This window comes from Convolutriloba macropyga, chromosome 12, assembly GCF_964194025.1.
Source record: "Convolutriloba macropyga chromosome 12, txConMacr16.3, whole genome shotgun sequence".
Taxonomy (NCBI): Eukaryota; Metazoa; Xenacoelomorpha; order Acoela; family Convolutidae; genus Convolutriloba; species Convolutriloba macropyga.
Window position 1 is genome coordinate 16,778,190 of NC_134479.1, and position 22,129 is coordinate 16,800,318.

Here is a 22,129-nt window from a genome sequence, read left to right on the forward strand (position 1 = left end):
AATGAATCGCGAGTTCAATGGTTCGAATCCCAGCGGGAATCATGTTTTTTTGTCGTTTTTTGAAAAAGAACGATCATTTCCTACATAAAGATAACGACGAAATAAAGAATAAAACGACGATTACCACGTAAGGGCTTGGATCATTTTTCTCTAATGAAAACGATTTTAAAACGACGATTTCCTACAAGTGAAAAACAAAACTCCTCAACACGGGTATACTGTACGGTTGATTACCATACAACTCAAGTATTATCTGAAGATTAGAGTTTGTGGTTGAACCTTATAAATTGTTTTCAGCTGTTTTTTGTAATGTTTCATAAATTTCTGGATACATTTTACCGCTGTGAAAACAAGACATGTCACAGATTGATGACAACTCGGATTTTGGCATTCGGCTGAAACATTCGATTTTTTTAAAGTTTTATTACATAAAGTTCGAAGAGATTGCGTTTTTGTCTGCCATTCAACATGAATCATGTTGATATGTGCAGTGCAAATATCCGTCCCCTGTGATACTGATCAGTTGAATTCCAGTCGGAACTATCAAAATCAATTATTTTTTTTTCAAAATCTTTTCTTTTCACTAATATAGTTGAATTCTGCTACAAGGAATGATCCCAATGTGATCCCAACGCCGAGACAGGGCCAAAGATTTTGGATATGAACTTAAACAAGAGTTGTTGAGAAAAGAGAAGCAAGTTTCGATGCTTCGAATTGCAAGCAGATAAAAAAGTGGTAGTAGTGGATAAAACAGGGGTTCCAGCCGCCAGTCAATTTTTCTCATTCCCCCATGTTAGCCGCAATCGGGGAAATGAGCCAAATTGTACTGCTAACTGGAACAGCTGTTTAATCCACTACTCTATGTTCCCTTAAAATCTATCATTTCCTGTCTCACTTAGTGCAATCCACAGCCACCAGCCCGATTTGACCCATCCCCCCAGTCGAATTCGAAAAATCAGCCGAATTGTACTGCTAATTGTAACCCAGTTTTATCCACTAACTTACTCTCAATCAAAAAAAAATTGGGTCGTTCCCCTCTCGAATTCGGGAAATGTGCCAATTAACCAAAAAAAAGCACCAACCCGCAAACTTGGTTACACCATGCTCATCGCACACATTTGCGCACACTTTCCTATTCAGAATAATGCGCAAGTATGCTGATATGCGCTTATCTTTTAACTTTTTCCAAAAATTATTATAATCATATTTCTGGCCAAAAATTTTTTCTAATGATAAGGCCAAGGATAAGGCTGATAATAATATTAGTGATAAGGCTTATGATAATATTAATGATAATATTTATAAAAATATTAATGGTAAGGCTTATAATAATATTAATGATAAGACTTATATTTATAATAATGATAACACTCTTAATAATTTTAATGATAAGGCTTATAATATTATTAATGATAAGGTTTTTAATAATATTAATGATAAGGCTTATCAAAATATTAATGATAAGGCTTATAAAAATATTAATGATAAGGCTTATAATAATATTTATGATAAGAATTACAATAATATTAATGATAAGGCCTATAATAATATTAATGATAAGACTTATTATAAAATTAATGATAAGGCTCATAAAAAAATTAATGATAAGACTTATAAAAAAACTGATCATAGGGCTTATGATGTTGAAAAAAAATTATAAACTTATTTAATAAAATATTCTTCTAATAATTTATCTATATCCATACCTTTGGCTTTTAATTTGCAAAACTAAGATAATAATTATTATACTCTGATTCTTTTTCTTTTATTTCTCTAACAGGATGAATGCCCTTAGCTAGATCTATCCCTATGAGAATTTTTGATATGACTCCTTAACCCACTAAAGCTAATGATTGAAGGGCAAAATTCACACTTAACCTAAGTTGAATTGCCGTCTTTGCACATTGAGTTCTTTTTTATCAAAACATGTTATCTGTTTTATAGCTCTGCTTTTATTTCAAGCTTTATTTGTTATATCAAATTTATTTCCCTGTGACTATTCTCAGGGTTAAAGCCGGTGATAGTACTAAAGATAGAACTGGGGACAGAACTGGTTCTTGAATGGGGCTTCGCCCATGTTGGGGAACCAATGCTGGAGGCCCTTTCACCATTAGAAGTGAAACTAGAGTTAGAAGTAAGGCTACAGTTAGAAGTAAGTTTGAGTTGGAAGTAGGATTAGGATTAGAATTAGAAGTACAGCTAGAGTTAGAAGTAGAGCTAGAGTAAGAAGTAAGGCTTGATTTAGAAGTAGGGCTACAGCTAGAATAGGGCTACAGCTAGTAGGGCTACAGCTACGGCTACAATTAGAAAAAGGATTAGAACTGGAGCTAGATACAGAGCTAGAGCTAGAAATAAAGCTAGAGTTAGAACTAAAGTTAGAGCTAAAGCTAAAGCTAAAGGTAGAATAAGAGTTTGATCTAGGACTTGTTGAAGTAAACCCCTTATCTTTGAATAAAAAATACTAATGCAAACACCACTATAAACACCACTGTAAACACAAAAATTTACTTCCACATACACACTTACTATTTTTATCCTTGTGTTCTATTTTATAATGAAAAGGTAAATTCAAAGGAGATCCACATTCTTTTTACACTCTAAACATTTTATCCCCATTAATTATAATGGGCTAAAATTTCAATTAAATTTCTAGTATAATCTTTAGAGAAGGCAAACTTAGCTAATGTTTTCATACCTAACTTATTAAGAGTATCATGTTTTTTATCTAAAGTCTTTTAATTACTCAATTCAGCTTTATCTCAAACAAAATTTACAATTTCATCTCTAAAATTTTGATTATTTTCATATAGTTCATTTAAATCATCTCTACCCATTTTATTATAGCTTCAGTTTTTTCATCCATATACTCTTCTTCTTTGGCCCAGTAATTAGGTACAGCCCAATGATTGGATGAAGTCCCATGGTTATATATGGATGAAGTTGTTCTATTTAACATATGACTTGCTCGTGTTGTAACTTGTGCTGCAGCGCGTACTGTTGGATGAGGTTTAAAAATACTATTTATGCATAAGAAGAAACCCACAAACCCATTATACTCCCTCCAAACTTTAGACAATTAGTAACAAACTTTTCTTTATTTAGAACATCATTCTGTATCTTAATACCTTTTGAAGTTAAATGTTTATTAAAGTAGAACCTATAGTTATCTGTATTACTAGTATTTCTATCTGTAGCACTATTCAATAGTGATTTAATATAAGCTATCACTTTATTTATCTCACCATTTTCTAACTCATCTTTTAAACTAAGGTCTTTAAGGTCTAGGAAATCAATTCTTGAGTCATATATCATAGTTCTATTTCTACCGATAATAATAAAAGTATCCTCTTTAACTCTAAAATTGATCATGCAAATAACGAAGTTCAGGAGCCATTCCATCTGTACAATTATAATAACTTTTATTTAACTCATTAATTATTTCATGGAATTTATGATTACACCTAAATGTTGTATTAAAATTTTGAAATAGATCTGGCCCATTATAAGTTGTTCTATAAATAGTTTCACAACTCATTCTTGCCAAATTATCTATATGAGCAAGTTTATGACACATTAGAATCATTTGAACATTTTAGTGTCTTCTTTCTGTAAAGCAATGTTTTATATGACTATTAAACTTATCGCCCATATCATCAAGAACAATGAAACTATTTTGGAATTTGAGTATATTCCGTGTTGTGATCACACTTATATCACACATAATAAATTCATCATATGGGTTACCAGTTTCTGGATTTATCCAATCTCTCTCATCTTTACATACTAAAATTGTAGACCTTCGGTCATGGGACTTCGTCCATGCTTTACCAAGCTCCGCCATGGACCTCTGGTCTTTCTCTTGTTCCATCATAGACTTCTGCTCTTGTTCCTGATTGGACTTAGTCCATGCTTCACCATGTCTCTCTGACCATCCTTCAACATGGGATTTTGTCCATGCTTTTCAATGCTCTTGTTCCACCATTTGCACATTATCTTGTTTTTGCTCCTGATACAACTTCAAGCATTGTCTAACAAAATAAGTCTTCCCTGTACCAGTACAACCATAAACAATAGTATGTAATGGTGACTTTTCAAATTCAAATCTAACTAGTCTTCTATGCATAAAACCAGCGATACTTTCTTCTAGTTTTGCATATTTACTTGGCATTGAATCATATATTATATAACAAACCACTGCTATTATCACAAGTATAAAAGTTGCTCAACCTGTGTCCATTTTTATATATAAAATATAGACTTATAAATGGGCTTTGCCAATGTTGGGGAAGGGCAAGCCTTGTTACACCAACCAAGACCGAATGCCCTTTCACTGTTAGTGTTATAATTAGACTTAGACTTGCAGACTTAGACTTAGAGTTAGACTTAGACTTATAGACTTATAGACTTATAGACCTATGGACTTAGACTTAGATTTAGACTTTCACTTAAAGACTTAGACTTAGACTTAGACTTAGACTTAGACTTAGTCTTAGACTTAGAATTAGTCATAGACTTAGACTTGCAGACTTAGACTTAGAGTTAGACTTTAAGACTTAAACTTAGACTTATAGACTTAGACTTAGACTTAGACTTAGACTTAGACTTATAGACTTATAGACCTATGGAATTAGATTTAGATTTAGACTTAAAGACTTAGACTTAGACTTAAACTTAAACTTATAGACTTAGACTTAGACTTAGATTTAGACTTACAGACTTATAGACATATAGACCTATGGACTTAGACTTAGATTTAGACTTAGACATAAAGACTTAGACTTAGACTTCGACTTAGACTTAGACTTAGACTTAGACTTAGACTTAGTCTTAGACTTAGAATTAGACTTAGACTTAGACTTAGACATAGACTCAGTCATAGACTTAGACTCATTCATAGATTTCGACTCAAAGACTTAGACTCAGTCATAGACTTAGAGTCAATCATAGACTTAGAGTCAGTCATAAACTTAGACTCATAGTCAAAAACTTAGTAATAGACTTAGACTTAGACTTATAATTAAACTTAGAATTAGAATTACACTTAGACTTAGACTTAGACTTATAAAATGATAAATATTTAAATGAATATATATCACATAAAAATGCTTATCCTAATTTTTGAGGAATTCCTTAATGAATTTAGTATTGATAATAAAGCTATGAGTAATATCAGAATAGAAGATATAGGTAAAGAAATAAGTCTGATCCAAATAGAAATAGTAATGAGAGATGACATACCACTTACTATCAATGACAATGACATCAACATTATTGTTAATTTACATCCGATTGATGGCACTCATTGGGTTTTAGTTATAAGAAGGAGAGGTGGAAAAGTTTATTACTTTGACGGTTTTGGTGTTAAGATTCCACAATTATTCCCAAAAGATTATGTTGATCTGGGATCTATTAAAAAAATACAGGAGTTTGATGAATCTTGTTGTACTGCTTATGGTTTATACATGATCTATCTTATTGATAATGGATAAAGAATAAAGAGTGCCCTTACTGTTCTAGTTAACCAAGTTAAATGCCCTGGGGCAAATATTAAATGTCAGTGTTTGTGTTGTAAAGTTAAAGTTGAAGTTAATGACATTGTCAATGACAATGTTAATGACAATGACAATGATACTGTCAATGGCAATATGAATTCCAATGACAATGTCAATGTTAATGATAATGTCAATGGAAATGTCAATGACAAAATTAATGTTAATGACAAGGATAATGTTAATGGTAATGATAATGATTAGCTCAAGGGGTTTCACCCACAGCTTATGGCTGATGTTAATGTTAATGATAAACAGAGATCCATCTTATTATATGATGGTAGTGATGATGATATAATATTTATTATAACCAAACAAAGAGATAAACCCAACCTACAATAAATATGTGGGAGGGTAATCAATGTTGAAGACAACTCCCTTTCACCAAAGACCTGTGGTCTTGTTGGTGTAACAAGGCCTGAAGCCCTCTCACCAAAGACCTCTGTTCTTGTCTCGCCTATCATGGGGGATCTAATTTACTGATCGATGTTAATGATAGCCTACAATCACGGCTGAATAATCCGATTTTAAATGTTGCTGCCATATTCCCAGAAAACTTCAGATGTATTATATCCGGTCCTATTCAATGTGGGAAGAAATTCTTATAAAAGAATCTAAATCTAAATGGTGTAGATTTTGACAAGATATATATCATTGATCCTACTGGTAATCAATATAATGATTTAGAGTATATAGACATCGAGTTTATTAAAAATATAAAAGAATTACCCCCACCCGATAAACTACCTGAAAACTTAAAGAAACTAATGATACTTGAAGATGTTGACCCCAGTGAACAAATTTTTAAAGAATACTTCTGTAGAGGTAGACATAATAATTGTATTATGATATATCTTAATCAAAATCTATTCGCATTAGATAGGCGAAATGTTAGAGAGAATTGTATTCTATTTATTTTATTTGAGCAAAAGGGTAATGTACTTCAATCAATACATAGAGACTTTTTCAATGATTTTGAACTTAGTTATGAAGATTTTAGTAAAATATGTAATAAGGTATGAAGAGAGCCTTATAATTACTTTGTCTTTTATATGTCCAAAAAAATCTTAATGGTAAACTAAGAATTAATTGGGATAAGAGAGTTTTATAATTTAATAATATTTATGAGTAAGTAAAAATGTAAGTGTAAGTCTTTTTCTATGAGTATGACTAAGTCTAAGTCTAAGTGTATGTCTATGAGTAAGTCTAAGTCTATGAGTAAGTCTAATTCTAAGTCTATGACCAAATCTAGGTCTATGAGTAAGTCTAAGTCTAAGTCTAAGTCTATAATTATGACTATGACTAAGTCTAAATCAAAGGGATCTTCGACCAGCTAACTTTTTTAGATGGGTCTTCGACCAGTTGTGTTAGCACAGTGGCAAAATAAAACTTAATACATCTCCATTGAAATCAATAGGTCTTCCATGCTCATTTTTAATACGAATTTCTGTATATTCTGTTCTATCTTTTGTTACAATTTGATATAACATTTTAGCTGGTATAATATTTATCAAGTAACCTGGGTTCTGTTAGAGTAAAAGTATATAGTATGTCTGTGTTATTCCCATTATCTTTAACACCAGATATAACATTACAATGAATGTTAATAGTACTAAAACCCATAATATCAATAATGTTTTGAGATGCATATTTACCTTGTTCATATACTTTTTTCCAAACCCTAGTAATGAGGCTATTTAGTTTTCTACATCAAAGCCAAGCGGACCCTGTCCTATTTCCATTAATCATTTCATTGTATTCTTATCGGGTTCTATTATAACATAACCATTAGTTTCTTCTTTTATTAATTCTGCTATTTCAGTTAATTCATATGCACCTGGTGTAACAGCTAAAAGGTTGTCATTATACAAAATTTGATTGTTCCCTCTATTCACAATAAACACTGAGTCATAAACTGATGATCTAATTGAACCTATTTTTGTTGTATTGATTATAGGTTCACTAAAGTTGAACGCTTCTGTTGACTTCATCATTCTAAAATTAAGTGTGTGATCTTGTTTAGTTTTAGTTAGAGTTTCATGTATCTTTCGTAGCTCATATAAGATTAAATTGTCAGTCATTTTTTATTTTCAAATATTAGAGTATACTTATGGTGCCCCACGGCTATTTTTATAGCTATATTTTTAGTCATAGCTATAGCTATAGTTAAAATCTTAATTATAGTTAAATTTTTGGTTCTAGTTAAAATCTTGAATATAATTAAAATTTTTCCTTAAAGATATCCTTAACCTATGGATATAATATTGATATACATAAAAGTAAGATTATAAAAAATAAACCAAATTTTTTGGCAACTATGAATACGGTTAAAAATAATAATAATAATAATAATAATAATAATAATAATAATAATAATAATAATAATAATAATAATAATAATAATAATAATAATAATAATAATAATAATAATAATAATAATAATAATAATAATAATAATAATAATAATAATAATAATAATAATAATAATAATAATAATAATAATAATAATAATAATAATAATAATAATAATAATAATAATAATAATAATAATAATAATAATAATAATAATAATAATAATAATAATAATAATAATAATAATAATAATAATAATAATAATAATAATAATAATAATAATAATAATAATAATAATAATAATAATAATAATAATAATAATAATAATAATAATAATAATAATAATAATAATAATAATAATAATAATAATAATAATAATAATAATAATAATAATAATAATAATAATAATAATAATAATAATAATAATAATAATAATAATAATAATAATAATAATAATAATAATAATAATAATAATAATAATAATAATAATAATAATAATAATAATAATAATAATAATAATAATAATAATAATAATAATAATAATAATAATAATAATAATAATAATAATAATAATAATAATAATAATAATAATAATAATAATAATAATAATAATAATAATAATAATAATAATAATAATAATAATAATAATAATAATAATAATAATAATAATAATAATAATAATAATAATAATAATAATAATAATAATAATAATAATAATAATAATAATAATAATAATAATAATAATAATAATAATAATAATAATAATAATAATAATAATAATAATAATAATAATAATAATAATAATAATAACAATAATAATAATAATAATAATAATAATAATAATAATAATAATAATAATAATAATAATAATAATAATAGTAATAATAATAATGATAATAATAATAATAATAATAATAATAATAATAATATTAATAATAATAAAAATAATATTAATAACAATAATATCATTCTCAATAGAGAAGAGAATCAGCTAAATATACATGATTCAAATCTAGAGATAGAGTTTGTTGTATCAGATGACGCTGGTGTTGGATTTGTTAATGACGCTAATATCAAATTAGCTAATTATGGTATGATGGTATTATTTAGTTCAGTTAATCTGGAAACTGGTGATGGTAGGACTATTGAATATATAGATCATTGTCATCCTAATCTATTGATGTATAGGTATAAGTTATCACCTAGTACTGATGATGATTATGAGAGCGGTTTTGTTAGAAATCAAGGTAATAGGGATGGTCAATTTAAAAATAACCATGCTGCTGCACAAATAAATCATATGTATATGATGGTTAAAATGAGTTATCTATTTGGTTTTGTGAATGACTTAGAAAAGATTATATGTGGGTTAAGATTTAAACTAATATTAAAAAGAATTAATAATGATAAAGCTCTACTTAGAGTTAATGCTAATCCTGGTGCAGTTGCTAATGATGGTAATATAGATATTAGAGATATATCATGGTGTGTGCCTAGTATTGATTCTGGTAATGGTAACAGAATTATTGTACAGAAATGGTTAAATAAAAAATAATATTTTTATTATGAAAAACATTTTAGTTATTATGAAAGAAAAACATTTTACAAGAATGTAGCCAATGCCAATAACTTCTTATTTGATCTTGGTATCAAAAGTGGTATGGAAAGACCTCAATACATACTATTTTGTTTTGAAAACAATAATGTTAATGAACAAACTCATGATGCAAGTACATTTGATATAATGAATGTAACTGAATGTTATTGTAAGATTTGTAGTGAATTTTATCCTGAGGATAGAATGAACATTAATTATGACAATAAAAGGATTATAATGAGTTAACTTATAATATTAAACCTTATATAAATCATAGAACATTCAAAGTAGTTATTGACTATATGTATTTGATACTAGATATCAAATTGATCATATAGCCTGACAACCAATTCAACTTAATTTTAAATTTAGTGCTGCAATTGCAGATGTTATATGTCATGTGTTAGTATTAACTAGAAAAGTTATTAGTGTGAATGGTGATGGTAATAAGATGGTTGATATAGTCTCATTGCCATAGTTACACTTATAGTCAATGTCATAGTCAAACTATTTCCTACTAGTCTTAACAAATCCTTTAGCATAAAAAATATCTAGTTTCTTTATATTCTCTAGAGATAGCCTTTTAGCTTCAAGTTTAGTTTCAGGCTTTGGCAAAGTCTTGGCCTTAGGTAATGGCTTTGGCTTGGGTTGGGGAACCAAGGGGGAAGCCCCTTTAACAACAAAGGGATTGTACTTTTTAACTTCCATTATTTTTTATATATAAATATGAGTAACTTTAATAAGTTTAAAACTAATTCATATAGTGTTGGTGGTAAACATTATAATGGTACCATTAATTTCCGAGGGCTTGTCACAGCTAAAGGAACTAAGATGTTAAAGGTCTTGTGCTATGTGTAGAACAAATAAGTCAAGGACTGTCATTGATGTAACAATAGAAGCAAAAGGATTGAAAGATTTCTTTAAGAGTGTAGGTAAAGCCACTGTTATTTTTGGAAAAAAATTTGCTAATAACCCAGTAAGATCATTAGAAATAGCAAGTAATATAGGAAGTGCAGCTGCAAGAAAAAACCCAAGAGCTGCTTTATTTGCCACACCTGATTTAATTAACTTTGCAACTACTGGTGAAGGTATAAAAATAGTATAGAAATATGGAGGATTATATTTAGGTACAAAAAAAGATAATCAATTATAGTACAGTTTAAATATAACCATATTAGAGTTTAAATATTAGAATTTATATAAAATTATATTAGAGTCTAAATATTAGAGTTTAAATATAACTATATTAGAGTTTAAGTATAATTATATTACAGTTCAATTATAACTATGATTATAGCTATTATAGCTATAAGTATGGGTATGGTCATGGGTATAACTATGGCTAGCCTATGACTATAACTATGAATAGATTTATACTATGACTATAACTATGACTAAGACTAGCGCTAGCCAGCAAAAACAATAACTATTTAAGACTATAAATATGACTAGGTATATATGCTATGACTATAACTATGACTATGACTAGCGCTAGCTAGCTATAGCAATAACTAAAGGATAAATCTTTTGGTATATATTAATACTAATATTATTATTACTTAACATACTATTATAACTAAACCCAAATATCTTTAGTTTAAAAAATACTCAACTTATTCTTCTTTCTCATCTTATATTCTTCATATACCTTAACTAATTCAGTATACTCATCATTATCTCTTTTATTGTCATTCATTGAATTAGTATATAGTTTATTAAACTTGTCACTAAACTCTTTACTAAAAATATACACTCGTGATTACCTTAAAATTTTATTTCTTATTTTAACATTAATTGTTTTTGAAAATGAACCACAACAGTTGCTGTAGCAAAAGCTGTAAGTATAGAATAAGGCCAGCCTATACCTGTTATCGCAACTGATGTTGATGTTGCTATTGTTGCCATTGAATATAATAGTATCTCTGGTATCGCAGCTATGTTAATATTATTTTTATATCTACTTAACTTTTTGTTATAGTTATTGGTTTCTGTTTCATAATAAATTCTAATATCTTTTAAAATGGTAAAATTATTATTAAATTTATTATTAGTTAGGATTTTATCGTTTATGTATTGTTCATAAACGGTTGACAAGTTGGGAGATAGTATTCTCTCACTTCGTGCTGTTGGTTGACTCATTTTCAGTAGTAAAACAAGTATCAATTTCTTTCATTATATCTTCCTGATCAAAATCATAATTCATCTCAAGTCTTGCTTGTTCTTTGTCGCCTTCATCATTAATATATGGTTTTTCTTAAACCTCTCCATCTATCAACACATGCGTCACTTAATTGAATATTAGCAATTGTCTGATTAAACTTATTGTTATCAAACTCTGCTTTTAATTCATTATATTTAGAAATGGTATCAGCGGAAAATTTGTTGCCAAAACAAACAACCTTAGTTTCAATTTCATTCAACTTATTTGCTAGTGTGGATATATTTGATGGTTTAAGAGAAACTAGTTCAATTGTCTTATCATCAATCCATACATTACCCCCCATCGGTTGTAGATGATGATAAACCAATAATGTTTGCATTTAGTTGACCAGTTGTAACTTCTTCAATTTCATCTTTTCTTAACTCAGTTACGTTTTTAGCTAAAATATATAATTTATTATTAGATGATAGTAAGTTATTGTCACGATACTCTTTATTAACAACATCTTTTTTGTCTATGATAGGATACACATTTGTAATTTTATAGGTATTTCTCATGTCAATATTATCATTATCTTCTAGGAATAACCCGCGAGCCTTACTTAGTGTTAAGTTTTTTGTTGATGTTGATGTTGATGTTGATGTTTTTTGATAATTGGCCAGATTGAATCTATTTCTTTTCATCTTTGTATTATCTTACAGAAAGATTTGAAACTACCATGAAGTTGACCGTAGGTCTATCCAGCTTGCTGGCTTATTGGCGAAGCCGTTTATCGGATTGACCTTCGGTCATGTTTCACCATCAGGGAACCTGCTTGGGGAACCAAGGGCGAAGCCCCTTCGCAGATGAACGGAAGTCTATCCAGCTTCGCTGGCTTATAACCGAAGGTTAATATTCAATGATTCCAAAACCTTTTTATTAGATTCAAAATCAAACTCAGAGTTTAAGAGTTCTTGTTCAAATTATTTACCTTCTATTAACTCTTCGTTAATATTTTCTATGTTGGCGGTTGTGTTTTTAAAACTTCTTTAACCTTAAACAATTCTCTATTCCAATTAGAAGTGTATCCTTTAGAGAAAAAATTGCGTTTGTTGGCATTCCTGACATAATCACCGACTTTAAGTTTGGGTTTAATCTTAGTAGAAGTAGGTATGATATATTTAAACTTATTAGGATTATTAGAAGCATCAACGGGTGTCATATTAATAGTAGAGTAAATGTTATGGTTATATGTTACAACAGCATCATTTAAAATACTTACCCAATTACCATCTCCGTTGATAAACATTGGTGTATTAATTATTTGTAATAATGTTCTATCAAATCTCTCTATTAACACAACCTTTAAATCACTATAAGTAGAATATAGTTCTATCTCATATTCTTTATGTAAATATTTAAATGTTTTATTGTAAACTTCACTGCCTCTTTCTACCCATAGCTTTTCTTGTTTTAGTCCTTCTTATAGGATTGTCTTAAAAGCATTAGTTATAGATAAACCAGATTTATTTTTCAAAGGAATAGCCCATGCATATTTTGTGAATATATTTATCACTGTTAATATAAACTGATAATTCTTGTTGTATTTACTTAGAGATGTTTTATCAATTATATCAGCTTACCATGTTTCATCTTTATTTAGTGGTAATGTTCTTTCTCTTCTAAACTTTGTTCCTTGAGGACTAAATACTTCTTTAGCTAGTAGTTGTTTTTTTCCACCATTATGTATTTACCATAACTGAAAACAAAATTGTCTAGTTGTTCTTGATTAATATTATTCATAGATAATAGTTGTTTAGATATATTGAACTTTTCATCATATAATCCATCATGTCCAGCTTTTAATTCTAGTATAAGTATAACTAATATTTCTATTATGGAAGCGATGGAGTTACAGCTATGTTTGTCGAGTTTATCTTTAGATAAACCCCTGCCTTAGATTTTATCTTTATCATCTAATATACGTTTTATTGTCCTGTAACTAATGCTTTTCTTATCACATTTTCCTATATCATATCTAATATCTAGTAAAAACCTTTTAATTTTGTTTTCATCTTCCTCGATTTTATCATCATATCTTGCATTTGATTTAGTAAGAAAATTATTAAATCCATTTCAAAACTCATATATATTATCCTTAACTAAAAATGCATCCTGCTCTAGAGTTATTCTAACACCGTTCATTTTATATCTTCTAGTAGGTAAATCTACGAGATTTATTTTAATTGAGAAATAGTTTGAGCCCCCATGTCATGAAGAATACTAGCCGTTTTCGTATCAACAAAAACTGGTGCTATATCTTGAGTTTCTTTTGTGGTTATATGTTACAACAGCATCATTTAAAATACTTACCCAATTACCATCTCCGTTGATAAACATTGGTGTATTAATTATTTGTAATAATGTTCTATCAAATCTCTCTATTAACACAACCTTTAAATCACTATAAGTAGAATATAGTTCTATCTCATATTCTTTATGTAAATATTTAAATGTTTTATTGTAAACTTCACTGCCTCTTTCTACCCATAGCTTTTCTTGTTTTAGTCCTTCTTATAGGATTGTCTTAAAAGCATTAGTTATAGATAAACCAGATTTATTTTTCAAAGGAATAGCCCATGCATATTTTGTGAATATATTTATCACTGTTAATATAAACTGATAATTCTTGTTGTATTTACTTAGAGATGTTTTATCAATTATATCAGCTTACCATGTTTCATCTTTATTTAGTGGTAATGTTCTTTCTCTTCTAAACTTTGTTCCTTGAGGACTAAATACTTCTTTAGCTAGTAGTTGTTTTTTTCCACCATTATGTTTTTACCATAACTGAAAACAAAATTGTCTAGTTGTTCTTGATTAATATTATTCATAGATAATAGTTGTTTAGATATATTGAACTTTTCATCATATAATCCATCATGTCCAGCTTTTAATTCTAGTATAAGTATAACTAATATTTCTATTATGGAAGCGATGGAGTTACAGCTATGTTTGTCGAGTTTATCTTTAGATAAACCCCTGCCTTAGATTTTATCTTTATCATCTAATATACGTTTTATTGTCCTGTAACTAATGCTTTTCTTATCACATTTTCCTATATCATATCTAATATCTAGTAAAAACCTTTTAATTTTGTTTTCATCTTCCTCGATTTTATCATCATATCTTGCATTTGATTTAGTAAGAAAATTATTAAATCCATTTCAAAACTCATATATATTATCCTTAACTAAAAATGCATCCTGCTCTAGAGTTATTCTAACACCGTTCATTTTATATCTTCTAGTAGGTAAATCTACGTGGTTTATTTTAATTGAGAAATAGTTTGAGCCCCCATGTCATGAAGAATATTAGCTGTTTTTGTATCAACAAAAACTGGTGCTATATCTTGAGTTTCTTTTGTGGTTTCACCAATAGATCTTTGATTTTGGGATTTTGTCAATGCTTCGTCATGCTCTGCCATCTGGGTACTGGATTCCAAGATAGCTTTAGTTTGTTTATCTGACTCTTGATTTTGCCAATCTATTGCTCTTAGTTCATTGTTTGTATTTAAAGTTTTAGTTAGAAGATATAAAAACTCTCTTATTTCAACAGAATATTCTTGTTGTCTTAATTTTTCTTCTAATTCATTCTTTCTGTTTTCTTTTTCTAGTTTATTTTATTCTAAAAGTTTATCTAGCTTAGTCATTTTTTATAGCTCATTATATAGTTTTATTGCAGCCTTAATTAACTCTGTATCCTTATTAATGATTAGTTCTAGAATATTATTAAACAATTGGTTTTTATCTAAATCTAATAGCGCTCGGTAGATTTTATTTACTGGATCTCTCTTGATTAGATATAGATTCGCATCATGAGGATAGCTTTTAATATTACTTACAAAAAATATTTTTCTCATCAAACGTGTTTAGACTAATTTTACTTGTTTTTGTTGTTGTCATGATATCACTGACTTTCTGTATTTTACGCTCATTTACAGTTCTCTGTGTGTTATACATAAATGCATGGAAATACTCTTTATGTTTAGTATTGTTACATTTCTTTATTTCTTTCGCTTTAGTTTTTTTGGGTAATTTTAATTCTGTATGTCTCTGGTGACAGGGCTATAAACTCTTCTATTATTCTACTACTTTGAATTTGACAGGGACTTTATTATTAGTTCTGATTAGTGCTTCTAGATTGAACAGATCCATGTGTTCATCAGGTACCCTACCCCCGTTAAAAGTTTAGTACAAAACTCTCATAATCCATATAATGGAGCTGTAAATCATTGAGGGATGGTTGAATAATAATAAAGAATACGTCATACATGTCTTAATTTACTTTAATTTGGCTATAATCCTTATATCTAGTTATATTTTTAAACGTTGGTTTACTAATACTTTTCATTATCTTTTCTTCATCGTGTAAGAACTTACTTTGAAGGAAATGAAGAGGAAATGCACTTTCTTCCATATAGTGAGTTGTTCATTAACTTCCTTACATCATTTTCTGCTTCAGTTTTAGCTGTTGCTCCTTTGTTAGTATTGTTTGGAATATAGTCTCTATATATGTAATCTTGTTTAATTTTAATTACTTTTGATTAATCTCTCTGTTCTCGCCCTGACTCTCTCTCTTTCTCTGTAACCTAATTCATTATCATTTATCTTTCTTTTATTAGACATTAATGATGGTTGGTCTGTTCGATCCTTACAACTATTAGTATAATTAATATCACAATATATATAGTAACCATGATCCCTATCATCTGGAGTATTTAATATTTGGCGAAGCATAGTATCCTTAATATCTAGGTCATAGTAATGTACTCGAAACCCTTATAAGGTAACTTTTGCATCATTGCATAACCATATAGGTTGTTTGCTTCTATGTACCAGATGGATCTATTGCTATTGTTAATACTGATATATCTATAACCCATTATACCACATATACCACCTCTCCTTGCTTCAACGGAATCATCTGACCTTTGTCTATCTTGTAATGTATCTAAGGTAACACCACTTGACATTAACCAACAATCAAAACTGTAACCGGGGAGACTTTTATAGAGTAGAGGGTTAAGACCGATTTCTTTCATGATTAATTTATCATATTCATTCAAGCAGTAGTCCACTATTTCCACATCATTCTGTAAATACTCTATAGTAAGATCTTTACCAGTTTTATGACTGTTGTCTTGATTAAAGATATCGACTTCTTCTTGTGTTGGTAATTTATTAGATAGTGAGGATTTGAAGTCTTCTATATTTAGATTACCTATAACTTCTTGGTAACCCTCTAAACCAGAGTGTTCATATGGATATAATGTTTTAGATTTACACCCGTATATCTTTGCCATTTGACCTAGAGGCATAGCTAAGAAGTTATAGTTATCTAAGAATTTAAGACAATCAATACTAAACATCTTAGACTTACCAGCAGCTAGTGGTATGTTATCTACTTTTTTTTATCATTATTCTGTTTAAAGAGTTCACTATATAGTTGATTGAAATCTTAACCAGAGCCATTGTTGAATATTACAGGAATGAAGTTTTGCTGTTTGTAACTCAGATTACAGATTTTACATGCTGGTCCGCTATATTTAGCAGTTTCATGACAGTCATCTCTTAGTTTATTAATACATGTTTTGCTGCCTATATGACAAGTGTTTGTAGCTGTATGATATAATTTATCTTAGTTATTAAATATAATCTTTTCATTACACTTGAAGTTATTCTCTGTTTCTATTTCAAATAGATCATTAGCAAAGCTTTTGATACAGTCCAAACAAAAGTAGTATTTGAAATCACCTTGCCAGATGTAACCCAAACATATTGGTATGTGTTCAGCTATTACATTTTTGCAGTCATTAGATGAGACGTTAACAATGCAACATTCGATATCGTCGGTTATAATATTTTTTATATTCTGACTTTTATGTTCATTCATAAAAAGTAACACGTTTTTTCTTGGGACAAACACTCTCTGGTTTGAAAGAGTGTCTACATTGGTGTTTGTCATATTTAATTTGCGAGTTAAACCAATATATGCATCTATCACAGTTATGGAATTTATGATTTGTTTTATTTGGTCGATCTTTCAAGTTTTCTTTGTTTTTAATTAGAGCGCAGTGTTCTACTCCGGCAATTTCCCAAACCAATATTCTGACATAATTTCTATCTTTATCAAAATCATCCACTGGTTTAAACAATTCTCCTTTGCCCTCACCACGAGGTGTGTATACCCAAAAATATTGTACAATTTGTACTGTTGATATTGTACAATTTCTGTATTCTTAATATATAAGCAAAGTCATCTTCATGTTGTTGTCTTGGTTCAATTAGATTCTTTAGATATTTACTCTCAAGTGTTGCATGAACCATAGCGGGATGTAGCCAAGCAGTAATAGTTAGTTGTAAGCAGTTGTATTTGGGGATTGCGTATATGTATTATTGATTAGAGTTTTTGAGATCAAGGGGTAAACCTATATAACTACCAATAGACGTTTTGGTCGGTCAAATATTTATCTGTATACTTCTTAATCCAAGAAACTCAAAGTCATAGCCATAACCTTTGTATATTTCCTTTTCAAAGTTTAGCCATTGTGTGAACTCATAGTGTTGAAGAATGTTTTTGTGATCTTAACTTCATCTTTGGTTCTCTTTTTGTACTCAGACTCGGCTTTGATCTTATATTTAAATTTCTTAACTTTTCGAAACTGGTAAGGGTTTTTGATTTCTTCTAAAGATTTACTAATAGCTTAATCCATATCTTCAATGTAATTTCCGGCTTTATCAGGATTATAAAAATCTTTCATGTTCTGGCTAGAGTCTATGTCGAAGTACTCTGTGTTTTCTAGATACTTACGATTATGGCTATATGAGTGAGTAGTTAGGGCTATTTTATTTCTAAATTCTGCATGACATTCTTTACATTCAAACTTAATTCCAGAGTAGATACTATGTCGCAGCATTGCCTCCAGCCCATCTTCAGTTTTAGGCTTAGGTTTAGTTTTAATAGTATCTTTGGTGTTAACTTTAGGCTGGGGGAGCAGGAGCGAAGCCCCTTCAGTTTTAGGTTGGTGGACCAAGGGCAAAGCACCTTTAGTGTTAACTTTAGGTCTGAGGAAGTAATATTCTTTTTCTGAGGCATACACCCTCTCCATGGTGCAACCGACCATGTCCCATAGTTTCATCTTCCATTTCCTTTCTCGCACTGTTCTGGTGTTCATCACTTAGATTGTGTTTGATAAACTGTTTCCCTGTTTCAAAGGCCAAATCACAAATAGAACAAAAGTTTACGCTTTCTACTTTAGACATCTGTATTTCTAATGACAAAAATTCACAAATTAAAAATGTCTAAATCATTAAATTGTGTCAGTTGTAAAGATGTATCTTGGAGAAGCTGTTGTGATAAATGTTTAGATAGTTTATTTGAGTGTTATATCTTTAAAGGTGACTTTAAGAATAGACATTATACTAATCATATGATTATACATTATAATGGTCCTAATCTATATATAACTTGTATTATGTGTAATGTAAATCAACATATCATCGGCTTTAGATTTAAAAATTTTAAGTGTAGATTATGTTTTTTATCTGCCTAGATATAGATATAAACAAGCCAGAGATAGATTCAGGGGATATGTCTAAAAACTTAACATAGAAGTTTAGAGTTAAGCTGAAAAACACTAATCACTGTGTTTCCACCGATCTCAGTGTTTTTGACCTTATACCCATCAAAGTTTGTCCCAAATACAGTCTCACAGCAGGGAGCATTCTTTTTAAGAACTGTGAATTTGTTTTTTTTATTTCAATTATATTTATAGTAATTCATCGAATTGGGGGACGTTCACTGGACTCATTGAGGAAGGAACCCAAACCTTCCGTTTGCTAAAGCAACTTAACTAGACTCGATTATTCAACCACTACGACAAGTGAGACAGAAAGTTTTACTTTTAGATAGATTTAATATTGATGGAGAAGATATGAAAATTTTTATTGTTTAATATTTTTTTCAATTTATTTGTTCAAGTTTTTTCGCAAGTTGGTTTACGTGCCTTTTACACGGTCTCTCTAGTTACACTAGTATCTGAGTTACGTCCACCGTAGTCGGTGGGGATAGCCCCCAATCTAGCCGTCTGATTATGGATAAATATTAGCTTAACTCTTAACTAGTGAATTGCACTAAGTGAGACAAGAAATGATAGATTTTAAGGGAATATAGAATAGTGGATAAAACAGGGGTTCCAGTTACCAGTAAAATTTGGCTCCATTCCCCGGTTGCGGATAGCATGGGGGAATGAGACAAATTGGCTGGTGGCTGGAACCCCTGTTTTATCCACTTCTAGTGGTCACCGAGACATAAATGTTTCTACAAAAGAGAACCTTAACTTTGATCTTCGGGAAACTTTTGATAATGTGTAATATCATAAATTTTTAGACTATTTGCTATAAACTGACTGCTTAGGGTAACATCATTCATTCAGTCCTCAATTACAAGCTGATTAGACTGGTCAGATTATTACGGCTACCTCATGAGAAAAAAAATAGTCCAAAACAGCGAATTCCAAAAATAGCAATAAAAATGTGGAAGCCTGTAAAAAACAAACTTTTCAGTAGAAACCTCTGTATTTTCATTTAGTTTTTGATTAGCAATGGGATTTTTTTTAACAATATGTCTTCAAAAATTCAACAAATACGAGCATTTACTTGATATCCACAAAAATTTTTAGAAAACTCCGTAGTATCAACGACATTAATTTCAATAGCTTTTAACGGAAGCCAATAACTACTCTAAGATATGCCTCAATTAGAGAACAAGGGTTTCTCATTCTTAAATCATCAATAGGACAATTCAAAAACCATTTACTTTGAAAACACCAACAAACAAAGGCAAAAAAACAAAAAATCAGTAGAAAATTGCGAGAAGAACTTGTCCAAGCCATTTAAATCATCGTTTTCAAGTTTTTATCTGAAAACCTTATCAACATATCAGCGGATTTATATTTAAAAAAATTTTAAGTAAAGATTATGTATTTATCTGCATAGATATAGATATAAACACCCTACAGTCTGTTAGGAAGGAACCCCAAACCTTCCGTTTGCTGAAGCAACTTAACTAGACTCGATGATTTAATCACTACGTCAGGTGATACAGAAAGTATTAGTTTTAGATTTATTAAATATTGATTAGAGAACATATGAAAATTGTTATTATTTAATATTTTTGTCAATTCTTTTGTTCAAGTTTTTTCGAAAGTTGGTTTGGGTGCTTTTTACACGCTCTCTCTAGTATCTGGGATACGTCCACCGGAGTCGATGGGGATAGAACCCCGAACTATCCGTCTGAAAATGGATAAGTACCAGCTTAACTCTGTACTAGTGGATTACACTAAGTGAGACAAGAAAAGATAGATTTTAAGGGAATATAGACTGGTGGATAAAACAGGGGTTCCAGTTACCAGAAAAATTTGGCTCATTTCCCTGAATGCGGATAGCAGGGGGGGACTGAGACAAATTGGCTGGTGGCTGGAACCACTGTTTTAATCACTACTAGTGGTTACCGCAACATAAATTTTTCTACAAAGGAGTTCCTTAACTTTGATCTTCGGGAAGAAAGAAAGCATAGATAAGAAGCAAAAAACTCGAAAACCAAGGACATAGATTGTTTTAAATTAATTAACTCTTCCTTTCTTTACATTCTCAGTTACCGATAAAAATTGAAAAAAATTAGAAAACTGAAACAAGGATGCTTGTAATTGGGGCTCGCACATGATATTCGACCCCAGCACATCTGCATTTATGACATCATTGTCAACCAAATGAAGGGATAATAAAATTAGATGTTTGAGTTTTGAAAAATTGTTAAATAATCTACTTAATAGTTCAATTACAAAATGCCATTCCTCAATACAGCGCTCACGAGATCTGCCATCAAAAAGACTTTGAGAAAAAAATAATCAAAAAAATAAGCAAAAAAATACTCTCGGCAAAAACTCAAAATCTAAATTTAAAAGCACCTAGTAACAACGTCATGATTCCAATATCAATCAACATTTTTTAAACGAAATAATTTCAAAAGTCTGAAAAATAATAAGTTTTTAACGATGAAAACTTAATATAACTACCAAGAATTCTTTATGAAGGTAATAGGACCTGTCGTTGGTTAGACTAGCCCGTAGTAATGGACTAAACATGCAGAGAAGCTAAAAAAATTACCAACAATTTGCGAAAGCATAAATTATTGAAGCCATTAAAATCATAAGATATTATGTGAATATTACGTATTTTCATTTTCAGTTCTTTTAGACTAATTGAGCAGAAATTATACTGACAAATTAAAAAAAAATTACACCTGAAAATCACTATTGGATCTGTTAATACGCGAATGAGCTAAAAGAAGAGAAAAACAAACGCAAATGCACTGCTCACACAAGTATTCTATAGACGCATATTGTCCGACAAACAAAACACCAATTTG